General features: G+C 39.0%; 1 long non-coding RNA gene across 1 annotated transcript in view; it reads left to right on the top strand.

Moving 5' to 3' along the window:
• The window catches only part of LOC126961565 (uncharacterized), a 96,476-nt gene extending 88,045 nt beyond the window's left edge, over window positions 1-8,431 (top strand). The window contains exons 2-3 of the long non-coding RNA XR_007728334.1: window positions 6,885-6,991; window positions 8,304-8,431. This is a non-coding gene — a long non-coding RNA (uncharacterized LOC126961565). The remainder of the gene's footprint in view (window positions 1-6,884; window positions 6,992-8,303) is intronic.
• Window positions 8,432-17,806: the final 9,375 nt, after the last annotated feature.

Below are 17,806 nucleotides of genomic sequence, written 5' to 3'. Positions count from 1 at the left end.
AATCTTGTTTAGGGTTCATTTGCAACCTAGTGAGACAATATCACTTTGAGTGTGGCAACTTGCTTCTTTCCTGTTTAGGTGGTGTTCTTAAACAAGGATGACAGTTGCTCATAAAATGCTCAACTGTTTTGCTTTGTTAATGGCAGGTAGGAAAAAACCACAGGACCCACAGTAGATTTATTTCAAAGCTACACGAAGACCACTTTCTCTAGTCTTATTTAGGCTCATCTCTAACTCAATATTTTCTTTTGCTTTTCTCTTTTTTTGCACAATCAGGCATGGGTTTGAGAAACATGCCTCCCAGGGTAGGAGAGATGATGTCTAGAATGCGAAATCCCAGATAATCCCACATCCTGTCACTATGTTTTAAAATTATTAGGACAAGCAACAGCTCCACCCCCTCCCCTGATGCCTGTGGCAGAGTTTAGGCACGGAACCTAGACACAGTGTCAGACCCTTCAGAACATGGCCCTTTAGCCACCATCAGAGTGGCTATTTGGGTCTAGATAAAGATGCTGATCGTCCCTGCCCAGGCGATGCAGGGAAAAGACAGTCAGAGAATGGATGGCCGCTCTGAGTAGGTTCATTTATTAAATCTACCCTGTGCTGTGTGCTGGCCGGGCATTTCCCCCAAGTTCTCCCTTAATTCCTATTCATCTCTATAAGACAGTTTTATCATTCTTATTTTAAAACTCATGAACTATCTAGATTCAAATCTAAGTCTGTCTGCCTCCAGGGTTAAGGACATTTTATTTTGTAAGGCAGAATCATCCACGTACGAGGCTGTCTGTCTCACCACTGGATTATGAACAGCTATGGGGCACGGAAAAGCATTTATTCCATTCCTGGTAGGCATTAACAGAAAATCATGAATTGAAGGGAACCCCAAAGTCACTTCTCCCCCTTTAATGTTCTTATTTCTGGTGGGGAGCTCCTTGCTCCATTTAAGCAGCAGGAGCACAGTTCAGTTTTGTCATTTATTGAGAGCTGACTCCGAGGCAGGTGCTTAGATCTCGACAACAAGATGAGACACGGGGCAGGAGGGCAGTGAGCTCTGTCTCCCCAGCGCCTCCTGCAGGGCTGACACACAGCAGGTCCTCAGTGCTTGTCTGTTACAAAGCTGAACAAAGGTATGCTTCTCCAGTAGATGGCTCTCCCATTCCCATAATGAGGGGATATTGGCAAGGAATTGCCCCTCTCCCTGTCTTCACTGCAGCAGGCAGTCCTTCTTCACAAAGTACACACACAAAAAAATGTACTTTTTTTTTTCTGATCCTAAAAGTAATATATGCTTATTATAGAATTATTGAACATTTTGGAGAAATTTGAATTATGAAAAGTTAAAGAAATAAAAAATAGTCAAATAAATTTAGTTTGCTGCTAAAACATAACCAAGAATATCCACCTAAATGTGAGCACATGGAAGACATTCACGATATCCTTTTGAATGATGCAAATAAAGTTTTAGCACACTAAATGTGTTCTAAATATGACTCAATTTTCCTAAAATAAGTAAATGTAAATCCTCCTAGGAAAACATCAAAAAGAGCATATACCAATTCAATCTTGTGTTAAGTAAGTCAGTGATGAAGAGTGAAACATGTGAGGGGCTTTATTTGTGCTTTGCACATTCGTAGATTGTTTTAATTTTCACCATTATGTTCTACTTTTTAGTTACAAATATTTTTTAATTATAAATTTATAATTAAACAAAACAATAACCAGCATTAATATTTTATCTTCTGGCATTTCTTTTTAAAACATCTGTATCAAACCATAGGAAGCATTTGATTTTCATTTTTTTTGTTTTGTTTTGTTTTTGAGACAGGGTTTTACTCTGTCATCCAGGCTGGAGTGCAGTGGCACTGAGTTTTGTTTCAACTTTTTTTCACTTAATATATCTTGAGAACTTTCACAAGTCATTAAAACTTTATTAGAAATATTACTTTTAATTTCTTGGTGTTTCATCATTTGAGGATTCCATAATTTAGCTATCCCTCAGGTATAGAACATTTAAACTATTTCCATGTTTTCTCAATAATAAAAAATGCTTCCACAAATAGCCTTGGACAGAATTTGTATGCGTCTCTATTTTGCTACATCATATTTCTACAAGTAGAATGGTTGAGTCAAAGAATATGAAGATGTGTGATATGCCCTGCTGTGGACCTTCATGGCTGGGCCTACCGAGCTTAGTGGCCCCAGATTTGGTGTCACAGCAGACACATGGTATGAAGTACCTGCAGACTGTTCATTATGATAAAATTCCTATAGCACTGGGTGTATGTGAGTTCCTTCCCTTACTTCGTGATCTGACCTTAGGTTGCAGTGCTATCCTGGGGGAAGGGAAGAGGTTACATCAAAAACCTAGAAATATGTCCTTCCTAGCAGGGTGGTAGTGATGCTGGAGTTTCTGACTGGCTTGGTTGAGTGTACACAGAGAAAGTCTCTATGGCTCCAGCTCTCCATGATCTAGCAGGACCTATTTTTGCCAATCTCATCATAATTAGGCTTCTGTTAGACTATACGTTGTCCAATTTATTTGAGAAAGAGTCAAAGCTTTATCAACATGGATTTGTCATGAAAAAACAACTTTGCAGTGGGGCGCAGTGGCTCACGCCTGTAACCCCAGCACTTTGGGAAGCCGAGAGAGGTGGATCACTTGAGGTTAGGAGCTTGAGACCATCCTGGTCAACATGGCGAAACCCCATCTCTACTAAAAATACAAAAAAATTAGCCGCGCGTGGTGGTGCGCGCCTATAATCCCAGCTACTCGAGAGGCTGAGGCAGAGAATTGCTTGAACCCAGGAGATGGAGATTGCAGTGAGCCCAGATTGCACCACTGCACTCCAGCCTTGGTGACAGAGTGAGTGAGACTATGTCTCAAAAAAAAAAAAAAAAAAAAAAAAAGCAACTTTGCCATTTGATGAGAATGTTATTTATTATTTCCACACTTGGGTTCTTTATGAGGTAAAGTTTTGTTCATATTGATAATTTGTATTTTTGAGAGTAGAGTATGCTGTCTATTTTTTTACTGAAGATTTTTTTTATTGCTTTATAAGAACTAATTGCCTGGGCACGGTGGCTCATGCCTGTAATCCCAGCACTTTGGTAGGCCAAGGCAGTCGGATCATGAGGTCAGGAGATCGAGACCATCCTGGCTAACGGGGTGAAACCCCGTCTCTACTAAAAATACAAAAAATTAGCTAGGCATGGTGGCGGGCGCCTGTAGTCCCAGCCACCTGGGAGGCTGAGGCAGGAGAACAGTGTGAACCCGGGAGGCGGAGCTTGCAATGAGGCGAGATCATGCCACTGCATTCTAGCCTGGACGGCAGTGCGAGATTCCGTCTCAAAAAACAAAACAAAACAAAACAAAGCAAAAAAACTAAGTATACAGATGCTTATCTTTTGTCCATCTTAAATATTGCAAGTATTTGCTCTGTTGTTTATTTGCCTATTCATTTTATTTATAATGTTTCATGGTATATAAAAATTTAAATTTCATATAACAAATTCTATTAACATTTTCCTTTGCACTTTCTGCTTTTATGCTTATAAAGGCTTTCTCTAATGATATCCAGTAAATAATCAATTATCTCTGGGTCTTATTTATTTTTTACATTTTATACTTTAATCCATTTGGATTTCATTCTGATGTATGTGTGATGCATGTATCTAACTTGATATATTTTTCCCAAAATAATTCAGCTTCTCACTTCCAGCCCCCTACTCTCCATTGCCCTTAGAGTTGCATCAAAAATGGAGATAATTCATTACAAAGGAAGAAGTTGTCAAGGAAGACCACCTCTCCTAGTGCTCAACATGCTGGAGAAGGGGTGTCCACCTTGCTTTTGTCATTCAGAGGGGCACTGAAAACACACCACTGAGTTTTCTGAAAGAAAAGCTTGTCAGGCTGCCCGGAGTCCTCATTAATTCCAGACCATAATAGTGGTACTTATCTCCTTTATGCTGCTGACTATTATTTTTCCTGGTATAGGATGTGATTTTTTTTCTTTTGTTTTAATTCCCATGTCACCCATGATACTCTTCAAAAGAGGTGGATGAAATTGACTTCCAGCTTCCCCTATGCCCTGGAATAGAAGCCATGCTTTCATGATAAATTGCACAGAAAAAAAAAGGCAGCTGGAGTTGCTTGTACCAAAATGAGAGTGGCTTTTGGCTCTGCTTCAGTGACTTTATTTCACATTTCTTTCTGAACTCTCAGAGAAAAGTGATAATGAGAGTTTAATCTCTAGACTTGTGCCATCAGCTTTTTATTTTCCTTGGAATGTTTTAAATCCTACAGGGCCTCAATTTCAGCCACTAGACACAGCACTTTCATGGTAGCTCTTCCCTGGGGTGGAAATAATCAGAGGGTAAAAATCCTAGGTTCGCCATATTTTTCAGCTGCAATCTGGTATATTTTTATTATTTTGAAAAGTCTAGGGGTACATAAAAAAAGGCTTAGCGGGGAGTTAGATGAAGGATGGAAAGCAGCTATTCTACAATTTTACTGAAACTCAGCTACCCTTATGAGATAATATTCAATACCCTTATGGATGCTGATACTCTGATCTTTCCATTTTCCTGAATGTTCCTCTCTTCTTCGCTGTGGTGGCTTGGGATGTACATCATGGAGTATGTCATTAGACTTTATCCAGGTTGTTTGTGTGTTGATGTTAAACCCACGAGAACTAAGAATTCCTTCATTGGAATCCTTCCTGGGGTAGGTAAAGCATAGTGTGGCTAGAGGGAGTGGTGGGTTCCAATAATAGTGCTTTTCTAACATTTTTTTAAAGCAGGAAAATTATTTTTTTGAAAATCTTATGAAATTAACACTTTTATTTACTACATGACACTTGGGATACAGATGATATCATACTTATATATTTGTTTAACCAAACCAGATCTGGCTCCAGGCCTCTCCTTGCCAATACTAATGGGAAGTCCACTCATTTCACTGCCTCCTCTTGGTCTCTTATGTCTGGCAAGGCATGAGTCATGAGTGCACAATAGTCCCTGTGGCCCTGGCTCCCTGCCATGGTTTCATGATCCATCAAGAGAAGATGGCTCCACTTTTCCATCTCTGCCACGAAGTGTCTTTGCTGAGGTTACCAAGGTTCTGTGCTCAACACCAAGTCCTTGTAAGTGCCCACGTTGCCAGGCTTTTTGAGGACCGGCTTGTCTCAGAGTGATTCGATTTCGTGTAGGGCATCTAGCATCATTATTTTATTTAAGTTCAGGGGATTCACTCTTTCAGAAGCCTTGGAGCTTCCCTCCCTAGTCATCAGGACGCACCATATCTCCATGTTTCTCCTCTTTAGTTCATTTAACTTAGTTTCATCACATGCTAGAGCTCTGAACTTTAAGTGTCTCTTTAGGAGTTATCATTAGGGAGTTCTCGTGCTTCTGACTGTTGAAGAGGTGGATGGAGGAAGCAACAGTGCAAGCTCTTTTGACTCTGCAACCTGGAATGTAGACCTAAGGATTAGGCCCCGTCACTCTTTTGAGGTGTGGGGATAATACATTTTTTGTTCTTTCATAGGAGATTATCTAGGAGAAAAGAAAGTACCATTCTTTAATCTTTTAATAAGCAGTCTTATTACATTAATTTTTCAACAAATGACCGCATATATGTGGCCTATTGATATGGAAAATAGACAGAATTGGAGATGCTGTGATGGATATGGTTGGTGGCAAGAAGCCCTCCTCAAACCCAGCATCCCCCTAACTTTTGATGGTTCCTCAACTACCTCCAGGAGCCCTGGTGGGTGGCAGGCAGTTGTGGTATCTATAGATCTCAATTTTAAAACCATTTAAAATTGGTATTTCTGATAACGTCTTTTCATATCCACACACATTTATTATGACATTTTGACCTAAGAATGTAAACATGGCTAAAGAGGAGCAGCTCCATTACCAAGCTGGCCAACTTTGGTGCCCTCTGTAACAGAACTGTGGAATATTTGAAAGAAGATTCCTACGAGGCATCCACTTTCTAAATAACGTTCTCAAAGAATAGGGAAGTCCTCTTATGCATTTTAGTTTTTCTTAACAGAAACACATCATTTCTATGATGTTCTTACTTTCCATCAGGCTGAGTTTATGTCAAATAACTGAAATTGAAAGAGAACATGCTTACTATGTGCCAGGTACTTTTTCAAACACATCACATATAGTATTTATTTATTTTTAGTCACAAATACTTAAAAGTGCCAGAAATTTTTCTAAGAATTCAGTGAATATTAACTCATGCACTCTTGCAAAAAACCTTCACAGAGGTACTCCTTTTATCACCTCCATTTTCCAGGTAAGAAAATTAAGGCCCAAAAGGTAAAGAGAACTGTCCAGAGTCACACAGCTAACCAGTGGCAGGCTTCAGGTTTGCACAGTGACAGTCTGGTCCCAGAGTTAAGGTTCTTTACTTCTACATCTACTACTCATGAACAATGCACCTCATTTAATCATCCCTAGGAGGAAAGTAATATATCTCCACTTCACAGAAGATGAAACTGAGGTCCAATGCATTTAAGTATTTGCTTGAAATCATACCACTGCTAACGGGGAGAATATGAAGAATATGAATTCACATTCAGTTATTCAGGGTCAAAAGCCTGTCTTAATAGCAGCGATTGAATCTTTAAGGGATACATTTGCCAAGGTCACACTACTGCTGAAGGCAGAGCCTAAAAGCACACTTGGATCTGTCACCCAAGTCAGTGTTTATACTTCAAAGAATAGACAATAAATTATGAGTTTAGATGTTTTGGGAAACTGCTTAAAATATTTCCCATTTATATGTTATAAAATAATACTAATGATAACTAGAATGTACTATGTTCTATTATTGGTATTAATGTATGTGTACTTTCTAATTTACTAAGATAATACACAGGCATCTTATGAAGATTAACCAACATATAGAAGAATATGAAGAAAGTGAAAATCATCAGAAGCCCCACAGTCTTGGATGACCATAGTTGATACTCTGGTGAGTATTTTTACATTTACTTTCTCTATGCATTTAATGAATGTACCGTATGTGCAATCATATAATTTTAGGAAAATGGAATCTTACTATAGTTATTATTTGTAACTTGCTTTTATCCATTCATTCCTTCATTCAAAATACTTATTGAAAGCTTAACGTTTATCAAATGATATGCTTGAAACAATATGTTGTGTTCATTTTTCTATTTCAATGAACAGAAATATCAATGTTTTTATGGGTAATAAGTCGCAGTAGTCAGGATAGGCAAGGTTATTCTGTAGTAACAAATTAACCCCTTTCAACTCAGTGGCTTAATGAAAAAAGAATTACTTCTTGCTTACACAGGTGGCTGTGGGTCCAGTGTTCCTAAGTGGTGACTCGCAGATCCATACCTCTTCCATCTTATGGTTCTCATCTTGCTGAGGGAATTCTAGTCACTCCAGCAGGGGGAAAGTGCTGGAACATTACACAGAGGGTTCCATGGCCTTGGTCTAAAAATAAAGCCAAAACACTTTGTTCCTGGTCCTGGTCCTCTGACCAGAAGTAGTCACATGGTGCCACCTAACTTCAGGAAGCCTGGGATATATAATCTTCTGTGTGTCTCAGGGAAGGTGAAGAGAACCAGAAATTGGTAATGTCTCCCACCTAAGAATTCTTCTGTGGAATGTATCATTTATTTAGCTAATTTTCTCTGGATTCATAGTTACCATTGTTTCTGTTTTATGAACAACACTTGATGAACATCCTTCCACATGTATTAGATACTCTCACCCATTAATTTCTCAGTTTAGATTCCTGGAGAAGAAATCAATAAGTCAAAAGTATATTTAAAATATTAATATAGGTTCTGGACCTAGACTGCTCATCCATGCTCTTCTCCCATGTAACATAGGGACTTAAAGCCCAGAGAGCATGTTTCCCAGACTCCTTTGGGTTAAAGTTCAGTTTCAAATCCGCTAATGAGAGGCACTCCTGTGAGATGGAGAAGGAAAAGCTGTTATTCTCTGGCAGCAACTTAGGGCTGACACGTGGGTCAACTCAACCACGAAGTTTTCCAATCGCATCTGGGCATCCTCATGAGAACTCCACACATCAGCACTGCCATCAGTGAGGTCATCCGTGTCTCCAGGTGCTCTCTGGAGAATCACCTGTTTCAGTGTTGCAGGGAGCTGAGATATAACTGGTGACTGCCTTGTAATCTTACACTGCTAGGTTTCTTGAAAGGAGCCTTCCCAATCTACATTCCTCCAGACTCCAAGCTGTTGTGTAAGCCTCAGTATAAATACTCCATATCATTCCTCTTCTTTCCTAGAATGGCTTCTGTTCTGATTGAACCTTGACTGATATAGCATCTATCGCCAAATTGCTGTTCAGGAAATATGTCCTAAAGAAACTCCCAACAACAGCAGTACATCAGAGTGGTACCTCTACACTGGGGCTTGGTAGGTACAGTCAATATTTTTCAACTTTGGCAAAGTAATACTCAAAACAAAAAAAATTAATAGTGGTTTATATTTGCATTTCTTGAGTTCAAAATATTTATTGTATTTTACTGGTTGTTTTTTCTTCTTTTGCAAACTGTATATTGATGTCTTTGATTATCACACCTCCTCTTTTGACTAACAAATTTTCCTAAATACTCCCCTCTTCAGTACTACTTTTATTTGGCACTACTTTGCCCCTCTTATATTCCAAGGGTAATCATTTGTTTCAGTATATTAGGTCTGGGGAAGAAAGATCGTATGCATGTGAACAAATGACTAAGTCACCAAGTGGGAGACTGCAGCCTGTTAGGGTAATTCCTTCTCTCTGCATCGAAGAGGACAAACACTTTTAAGTATGAAGAGCATGCTAAGGTGGATTATTTTGAATAAAAATAACTTTTAGGGCTTTCTTAATGGTATTTGGTTCTCATTTTCCCCTTTGGTTTCCCCTTTCACTAATGATCCTCTTTTGGTGCGAGTCTGTGACACATCATGTCCTTTAAAGAAGAAAAGAAAATTTCTGCAGATGAAAGTGTTGGCAGGGAGTGGGTTTATGCTGTACTGCTTCTGAGACTCTGAAAGAGAGACTACCATCAGAAAGAGTGGTATTTTCCTTTTGAACCTGAGAGATGAAAAAACAGCAGCAAAAGTAAACTTTAAGCAGAAGAATTGAGGCAAAAATGTCAGATAGCTATGGTCAAATGGTCATAATTTGGCAAGAATTAAAACTGGAAGAGAAGATTAACACTTTGAGGGTGCTTTAGACCCAGGAATGGAAATGAAGACTTACAAATCTATTTGATTGGTGATGGCCCTGAGGAGTTGGCCTGAGATAGATTCTGAGACAAAGTCCACATTTCATTAGAAAGCATCCTGTGGTCACTTAATGATGGCTGCCACAGTTCGGGAAGGTGAGGGAAACAAACAGATGCCACAAATTTATCATTCTCTGATTTAGGATGTGGCTCTCAATTGGTGCTAAGAAATGATCTTTTCTAAGATGAAATTGCATAAAGGTGGACGTTCCCTAATGTCCTAGGAAAAAGGAGGACTTCCTAATGCAGCCTGTCTCCACCCCGAATTCCTCATATCTGTTTGGCTGATGGACACTGGTTGAAGCTGAATACAAAGTCATTTTAATTTATCTGACATAGGAAATTATTAGCACTCTTTTTTCAATTCTACATAGACCATAGCCAGTATCTTATAAGTTCACACCCACAAGATCCTAAACATAAACTCTCCTTTGAGGAGACTTACTTATTGCTGAAAGACATTGGTGAGTAATGGATGTAGGTTTCATGGTGGATATCTAATCACCAACTAATCCTTGGAGAGTTTCATTAATTCTTTTATGCCAGTTCTGTACTGTTTAATGTTTCCAGACGTTTTAATAAGGAACAAACTAGTATATTAATTCTTTTATTAATTTCACACATATTTCTAGTTCTTACTATGCGCAAAACACTGTTAATTGGGATGGCCATAGAGACATAAGACATGGTTTACATAAGTGAGAAGCTTACACTCATGGGGGGAACAAGGGTGACACAAATGAAAATCTAAACAGTATAAGCAGAAAATTGTAGAAACGTAGAAAATTTGCCATTTGAGTGACAGTGATAATAAAACCTAGAGAAGTCTAGTAGAGGCTATGTGCCTGGGAAATGCTTCACAATAGAAATAGAAATGAAGGCCAGGCATGGTGGCTGATGCCTGTATTCCTAGTACTTAAGGAGGCTGAGGTGGCTGGATTGCTTGAACTCAGGAGTTCAAGACCAGCTTGGGCAACAGAGTGAAACCCCATCTCTATAAAAAAATACAAAAATTAGCAGGGTGTGGTGGTGCCCACCTTGTAGTTCCCGCCTCTCAGAGATGAGGTCATCGCTTGAGCCTGGGGAGGCAGCCTGGGCAACAGAGTGACACCCTGAGGGGGGAAGAAAAAGAGAGAGAGAGAAAGAAAGAAAACATGGATAAAAACAAACAGAATAGAGAGAAATAAGAGACAGTAAGTATATTTCTATTTGGGTTGGGTTGGAAATAGTGGGGCAATATGAAAATGAGCATGTTATGTATCTGCCCAGCTGGAGAGAAAGGTTTCTTGTTGAGAAAATAGTGGAAGAGTTGGAATTGCTCATTCGATGCCTTTGGCTATTTTCGGATGTATCCAGGGGTACGTTAAGTTCACAGTCCTGTGGAATTTCTAAAGTCTTTGGTGCCCTAGGGCTAACTCTGGAGGTCTTGTTCCATTGGAAGCACATCCCTAAAGTTTATCCAACTGGCAGTTCATGCTCCAGAATTATCCCAGACCAACATTTCTCAAACTGCTCTAAAGTATGTTATTAGATATTCTGTTTTAAGAAATCAATGCTAGCCGTATTTTTCTTTTTAACATTCATTATAAATAGGTCTGAAAGAAATATTACCACTAAAGAACTTACTCGTGTATCCAAACACCACCTGTTCCCCAGTAACCTATGGACATAAACATTTTTTTAAAAAAGAAATATTAAACTGTACTATTAATACTAAATTATTATATTACTATATTATAATGTTAAACTATGTGTATACATGTAGTTTTTATTTTAATGTATCAGTACATATTCCATATAAAGAATGTCAAGAAGTTGCAGAAGAGACCATGTAACGCATGAAAGCATTATGTTTAATTTTGTTTATGAGTCGCATCTACCAACCTGAGAATCATATTGATATATGTTGCCTATCAAGTGGTTGTTGGACTGTTATATATCTTGTTTTAGAATGTAAATATGTATCTGTGATAGTTAATGTTTATTGACTATTACATATTTATACTATGCAAACTTGTTCCCATGCATCTGTGACTAATAGAAGGTTTTTTAACGTAGCAATCAGAATATAAACATTCTTAAACTGTTTTAAATTGGACCAGACAAAAGGTAGAATACTTCAGAGGAGAGATACTAATCAATGTCTTCAATTTCTTTTAAAACTAGGAACTAAACCTTTCGAATCTAATTAATCATTTTTGGGGCAATCTTATACTAGAATACCAAAATATTTTAGAACATATTATTCTTCCTTTGAAAATGTACTTGCATAGAATAAAATTTTTATACTATGTATCAATTAGCAAAAATTATAGGAATAAACGTGGTGCTACTCCCAATATAAAAATCTGACCTATCAGTGGTTTTCCTCATATGAAATATATATACCATCTATAGTGGGTTGAATGGTGCCCTCTCAGGAGACATGTACACCTGAAACCTGTTGAGTAGGAACATATTTTATAAAAGAGTATCTACAGATATAATTAAGGATCTTCAGATATGACCATTAGGTGAACCCTAAATCCAACGACACATGTCCTTGTAAGAAGGGAAGACACAGACACTGAGAGAAGCCCATATGAAGACAGAGGCAGAGACTGAAGTTACATAGCCCCAAACCAAGACTCTCAAGGGTTTCTAGCAGCTACCAGAAGCTAGGAGAGGCATGGAATATAGTCTAAGAGCCTCTAGAGGGAAACAATTCTACTAACATCTTGATTTTGAACTTCTTAGCTTCCATAACTGTTGTTTAAAGCCACCAAGTTTTTGGTAATTTGTTACAGCAGATCTAGGAAACTAATATATTACCCATTCCTTCCTTTCTTCCTATCTCCCTTTCTCCCCTTCTTTCTTCCCTTTTTCCTTCCTTCCTTCCTTCCTTCCTTCCTTCCTTCCTTCCTTCCTTCCTTCCTTCCTTCCTTCCTTCCTTCCTTCTTTCGTTCCTTCCTTCCTTCCTCCCTCGCTCCCTCCCTCCCTCCCTTACTTCCTTCCTACCATCTCATGCACTCAACAAAACTTTCAGTGCCTGCTATGTGATAGACAGTGGGCAAGTGGGATTAGAGATGTAACAATAATAATAAAACACCATCTCGAAAACGTTGTGCTTTATTACACCTTTTGGGAGATATACAATGTCTTTCTTAATTTTTCTTTATTGTGAATGCGTGTGGCCTCTTCTTCATTCATGTTAGCATCTGAACTCATTCTTGCCAAATGCCACTTTAAATATGAATGCTAATTTATTTGACCATACTTGTGTCAAATGTTGTTCTGCAAATGTTGTACTAGATCTCAGTACTGATCATGCTTCCTGCCGAAGGCATTGGCCAGCCTAGGGAAGGACTGCCTTTGTCTGCACCTACCTGATCACTCCCCAAGCTCTGAGGGATCTGGGAGTCCAGGACTGCCCGCTGTGGCTCCATTTTTGATTTACCCTCCTCCTCTGTGCACCGTGTTGTATTTCCTTCCATCTCCCTTCCCCACCCTCACCCAAATTTCTCCTCTTCTAGCCCTCCGATCTCTGCTTTTTGGATCTTTTGACATAGCCAAATAAAATCCTAACTTTTTACCATGATTTACAAGTACAAAATGCTCTGGGCTCCCTCTCCTGCAACTCCTCTCTTGGCTTACTAGGCGTCAAATGCCCCGTTTTCCTTGATGTTCCTCCAAGATTCCAAGTATGCTCCTCCCTCAATGTGTTTATACTGGTGTCTTCTCTGCCAGGAATGTTCTTCCTGAGACAGTCACGTGGCCCTTTCTCTCACTTCATATAAGTCTCTGCTTAAATGTCACCTCTTCACAGAAGACTCTGCCCAAACTATTCCTAAGGCTGCTGACATAATTTGGATATTTGTCTCCTCCGAATCTCATGTTGAAATGTGATCCTCAGGGTTGAAGGTGGGGCCTAGTGGGAGCTGTTTTGGTCATGGGGTAGATACCTCAAGAATGGCTTGACACCATCCCCATGGTAATGAGTGAGTTCTCTCTCTGAGTTGATGCGAGACCTAGTTGTTTAAAAAGAGCCTGGCACCTCTGCCTCTCTCTCTCTTGCTCCCTCTCTTTGGTTTCCTCTCTCACCTCTCTCATGTGACATGCTGGCTCCCCCTTCACCTTGCACCATGATTGGAAGCTTCCTGGGACCTTCACCAGAAGCAGATGCTGGCACCATGCTTCCTGTACAGCCTGCAGAACCATGAGCCCAGTAAACCTCTCTGAAAAATAAATTACCCAGCCTCAGGTATTTCTTTATAGCAACGCAAAAACAAACTAATGCGCTAATTTAGCCGCTTCACTTGTTCTCATTGCATTTACCACTGCCTGGGATTACAGCATGTATTCGTTTACCTTGTAATTGTCTCCTCACCCAGTGTGTGTGTTTCAGGAAAAGGACTTCATCTGCTTTCTTCACTGCTGCATTTCCAACTTCCACAGCTGCATCTGGCACACAGTAGGCATTCAATAGATATTTGTGAGTGAGTGAATAAGTAAATAAATAAAGTGAGAACAGGCAAATGTGATAAGACAGTGAAGCCCCAGGGCACCTGTGCCCTTCTTTGGTAACACAGTTGTATTGTAGTAACATCTTTCTGGTGGCTTTTTCTTAATCCACATTGTAACTAGCATCATAGTGTACGAAGCACTTTCAAAAGCTCAAGTTCCTTCATGTTCAAAATGGCCCCCAATTTTACAGATGAGGAAATTGAGATCTAGCAAGGTAAGAGATTTAGCAGCTAAGGTCACACAAGTTGTCAATGACAGAGCTGGAATTCAAAACTAGGGTTCTAGACTTCAAATCCAGGGCATTAAAAAAGACAAATAATGAAAACCAAAACCAACACAACTATGAATAACAAAAAACAAGAAACTTCCACCACAACAGCCTCTCTCTCAAAGGGAAAGCAGTTCCTATGTGGCCCAAATGAGGGTTGGGGTAGTATTTCACGTAACTGTAATCTGCATTAAATTCATCATAAAAGGAGGCGTTTATTACTCTAATGCTTAAAATGCATCCCTAATGATTACACAGAAGTGCTTTGACTTTCCAAGGCTGATGACGCCATCATGTCTTCTATGGCCATATTTATATCATTGTGGCACTATTTTTTTAAAGATACAGGATTGTTTGTTTTTTTCTTGTATATTTGCTTAAGTTCCTTGTAGATTCTGGATATTAGACCTTTGTCAGATGGATAGATTGCAAAAATTTTCTCTCATTCTGTAGCTTGTCTGTTCACTCTGGTGACAGTTTTGTTTGCCGTGAAGAGGTTCTTTAGTTTAATTAGATCCCATTTGTCAATTTTTGCTTTCGTTGCAATTGCTTTTGGTGATTTCATCATAGTCTTTGCCCATGCCTATATCCTGAATGGTATTGCCTAGATGGGCAAAGGATATGAACAGACACATCTCAAAAAAAGACATACATGCAATCAACAAACATACGAAAAATAGCTCAACATCACTGATCATTGGAGAAATGCAAATTAAAATCACACTGAGATACCATCTCATGCCAGTCAGAATGACAATTATTAAAAAGTCGAGAAACAACAGATGCTGGTGAGGTTGCAGAGAAATAAGAATGCTTTTACACAGTTGGTGGGAGTGTAAATTAGTTCAACCATTGTGGAAGACAGTGTGGTGATTGTGCAAAGATTTAGAACCAGGAAAACCATTTGACCCAGCAATCTCATTACTGGGTATATGCCCAAAGGAATATAAATCATTCTATTATAAAGATACATCCATGTGTATGTTCATTGCAGCACTATTCACAATAGCAAAGGCACCGAATCAACCTAAATGCCCATCAGTGATAGAATGGATAAAGAAAATATGGTACATATAAACCATGGAATCCTATGCAGCTATAAAAAGGAATGATATCACAGCCTTTGCAGGGACATGGATGAAGCTGGAAGCCATCATCCTCAGCAAACTAATGCAGGAACGGCAAACCAAACACCACATGTTCTCACTTATAAGTGGAAGCTGAACAATGAGAGCACATGGACACAAGGAGGGGAACAACATTTACTGGGGCCTGTCTGGGGAGGGTGGTGGGGGGAGAGCATTAGGAAAAAGAGCTGTTGCATGCTGGGCTTAATACCTAGGTGATGGGTTGATAGGTGCAGAAAACCACCATGGCACACGTTTACCTATGTAACAAACCTGCACATCCTGCATATGTAGTCCAAAACTTAAAAAAAAAAAAAAGATACAGGTCATGTGTGCAGGTTTGTTACACGGTTATATTGTGTAATGCTGGGATTCAGACTTCTATTGAACTCATCACCCAAATAGTGAAACTAGCACCCAATAGGTAGTTTTTCAACCCTTTCCTCTCCATCCCTCCCCGCCTTTTGATGTTCCCAGTGTCTAATGTTTCCATCTCTATTTCCGTAAGTACCCATGTTTGTTGTTTAACTCCCACTTATATGTGAAAACATGTAGTTTTTGGTTTTCTGTTTCTGCATTAATTCACTTAGGATCATGGCCTCCCTGTTGCTGTAAAAGATATGATTTAGTTCTTTTTTATGGCTGAATAGTATTCCATGTTATATATACTACAATTCTTTATCCAGTTCACTTGTTACTACAAATGTTGATGGACAGTTAGGCTGATTTCATGATTGTTATTGTGAATAGCATTGTAGTGCTGGCTTGCTTGTGGACAAGGGTGACAGCAACATGAGTGACAACAGTGGCTAACATCCATTGGCTCCATGCCATATGCCAGAGGTTTTGAATTTGTTACTACTAATCCTTACAACCAGTCTGAGATATTACTTTCTGCATTTACAAGTGACAAAACAGATGTGGAGAGATAAAATAACTTTTCCAAAGTGACAGTTAGAAGTAGCATTGCTGATATTGTAATCCTAGTCTGACTCTAAGGCTGAACTTCTAACCATCATGTTAGAGCTTCTATCCTATAGAAATAGACTCAATCCTGGTCACTGTAGATGTTGGCACAATGCAAAGTTTTATATCATTAATCCCTGACAACTACAAGTTTATATTCAATGGAAAATTTTTCACAATACATACTCATACTTGCATATTTCATGCTGTATAACTATTTCTTATTTATTTATTTATTATACTTTAAGTTCTAGGGTACATGTGCACAACGTGCAGGTTTGTTACATATGTATACATGTGCCATGTTGGTGTGCTGTACCCATTAACTCGTCATTTACATTAGGTATATCTCCTAATGCTATCCTTCCCCCCTACCCCCTCTCCACAATAGGACCCAGTGTGTGATGTTCCCCTTCCTGTGTCCAAGTGATCTCATTGTTCAATTCCCACCTATGAGTGAGAACATGTGGTATTTGGTTTTCTGTTCTTATGATAGTTTGCTGAGAATGATGGTTTCCAGTTGCATCCATGTCCCTACAAAGGACACGAACTCATCCATTTTTATGGCTGTATAGTATTCCATGGTGTATATGTGTCACATTTTCTTAATCCAGTCTGTCACTGATGGACATTTGGGTTGATTCCAAGTCTTTGCTATTGTGAATAGTGCCACAATAAACATACGTGTGCAAGTGTCTTTATAGCAGCATGATTTATAATCTTTTGGGTCTATCCCCAGTAATGGGATGGCTGGGTCAAATGGTATTTCTAGTTCTAGATCCTTGAGGAATCATCACACTGTTTTCCACAATGGTTGAACTGGTTTACAGTCCCACCAACAGTGTAAAAGTGTTCCTATTTCTCCACATCCTCTCCAGCCCCTGGTGTTTCCTGATTTTTTAATGATTACCATTCTAACTGGTGTGAGATGGTATCTCATTGTGGTTTTGATTTGCATTTCTCTGATGGCTAGTGATGATGAGCATTTTTTCATGTGTCTTTTGGCTGTATGAATGTCTTCTTTTGAGAAATGTCTGTTCATATCCTTTGCCCACTTTTTGATGGGGTTGTTTGTTTTCTTCTTGTAAATTTGATTGAGTTCTTTATAGGTTCTGGATATTAGCCCTTTGTCAGATGAGTAGATTGCAAAAATGTTCTCCCATTCTGTAGGTTGCCTCTTCACTCCGATGGTAGTTTCTTTTGCTGTGCAGAAGCTCTTTAGTTTAATGAGATCCCATTTGTCAATTTTGGCTTTTGTTGCTGTTGCTTTTGGTGTTTTAGACCTGAAGTCCATGCCCATGCCTATGTCTTGGATGGTATTGCCTAGGTTTTCTTCTAGGGTTTTTATGGTTTTAGGTCTAACATTTAAGTCTCTAGTTCATCTTGAATTAATTTTCATATAAGGAGTAAGGAAAGGATCCAGTTTCAGCTTTCTACTTATGGCTAGCCAATTTTCCCAGCATCATTTATTAAATAGGGAATCCTTTCCCCATTTCTTGTTTTTGTCAGGTTTGTCAAAGATCAGATGGTTGTAGATGTGTGGTATTATTTCTGAGGGCTCTGTTCTGTTCCATTGGTCTATATCTCTGTTTTGGTACCAGTACCATGCTGTTTTGGTTACTGTAGCCTTGTAGTATAGTTTGAAGTCAGGT

The sequence above is a fragment of the Macaca thibetana genome, chromosome 8 (assembly GCF_024542745.1).
Source record: "Macaca thibetana thibetana isolate TM-01 chromosome 8, ASM2454274v1, whole genome shotgun sequence".
NCBI classification, from domain to species: Eukaryota; Metazoa; Chordata; class Mammalia; order Primates; family Cercopithecidae; genus Macaca; species Macaca thibetana.
This window is presented reverse-complemented; position numbering and strand designations above follow the sequence as displayed.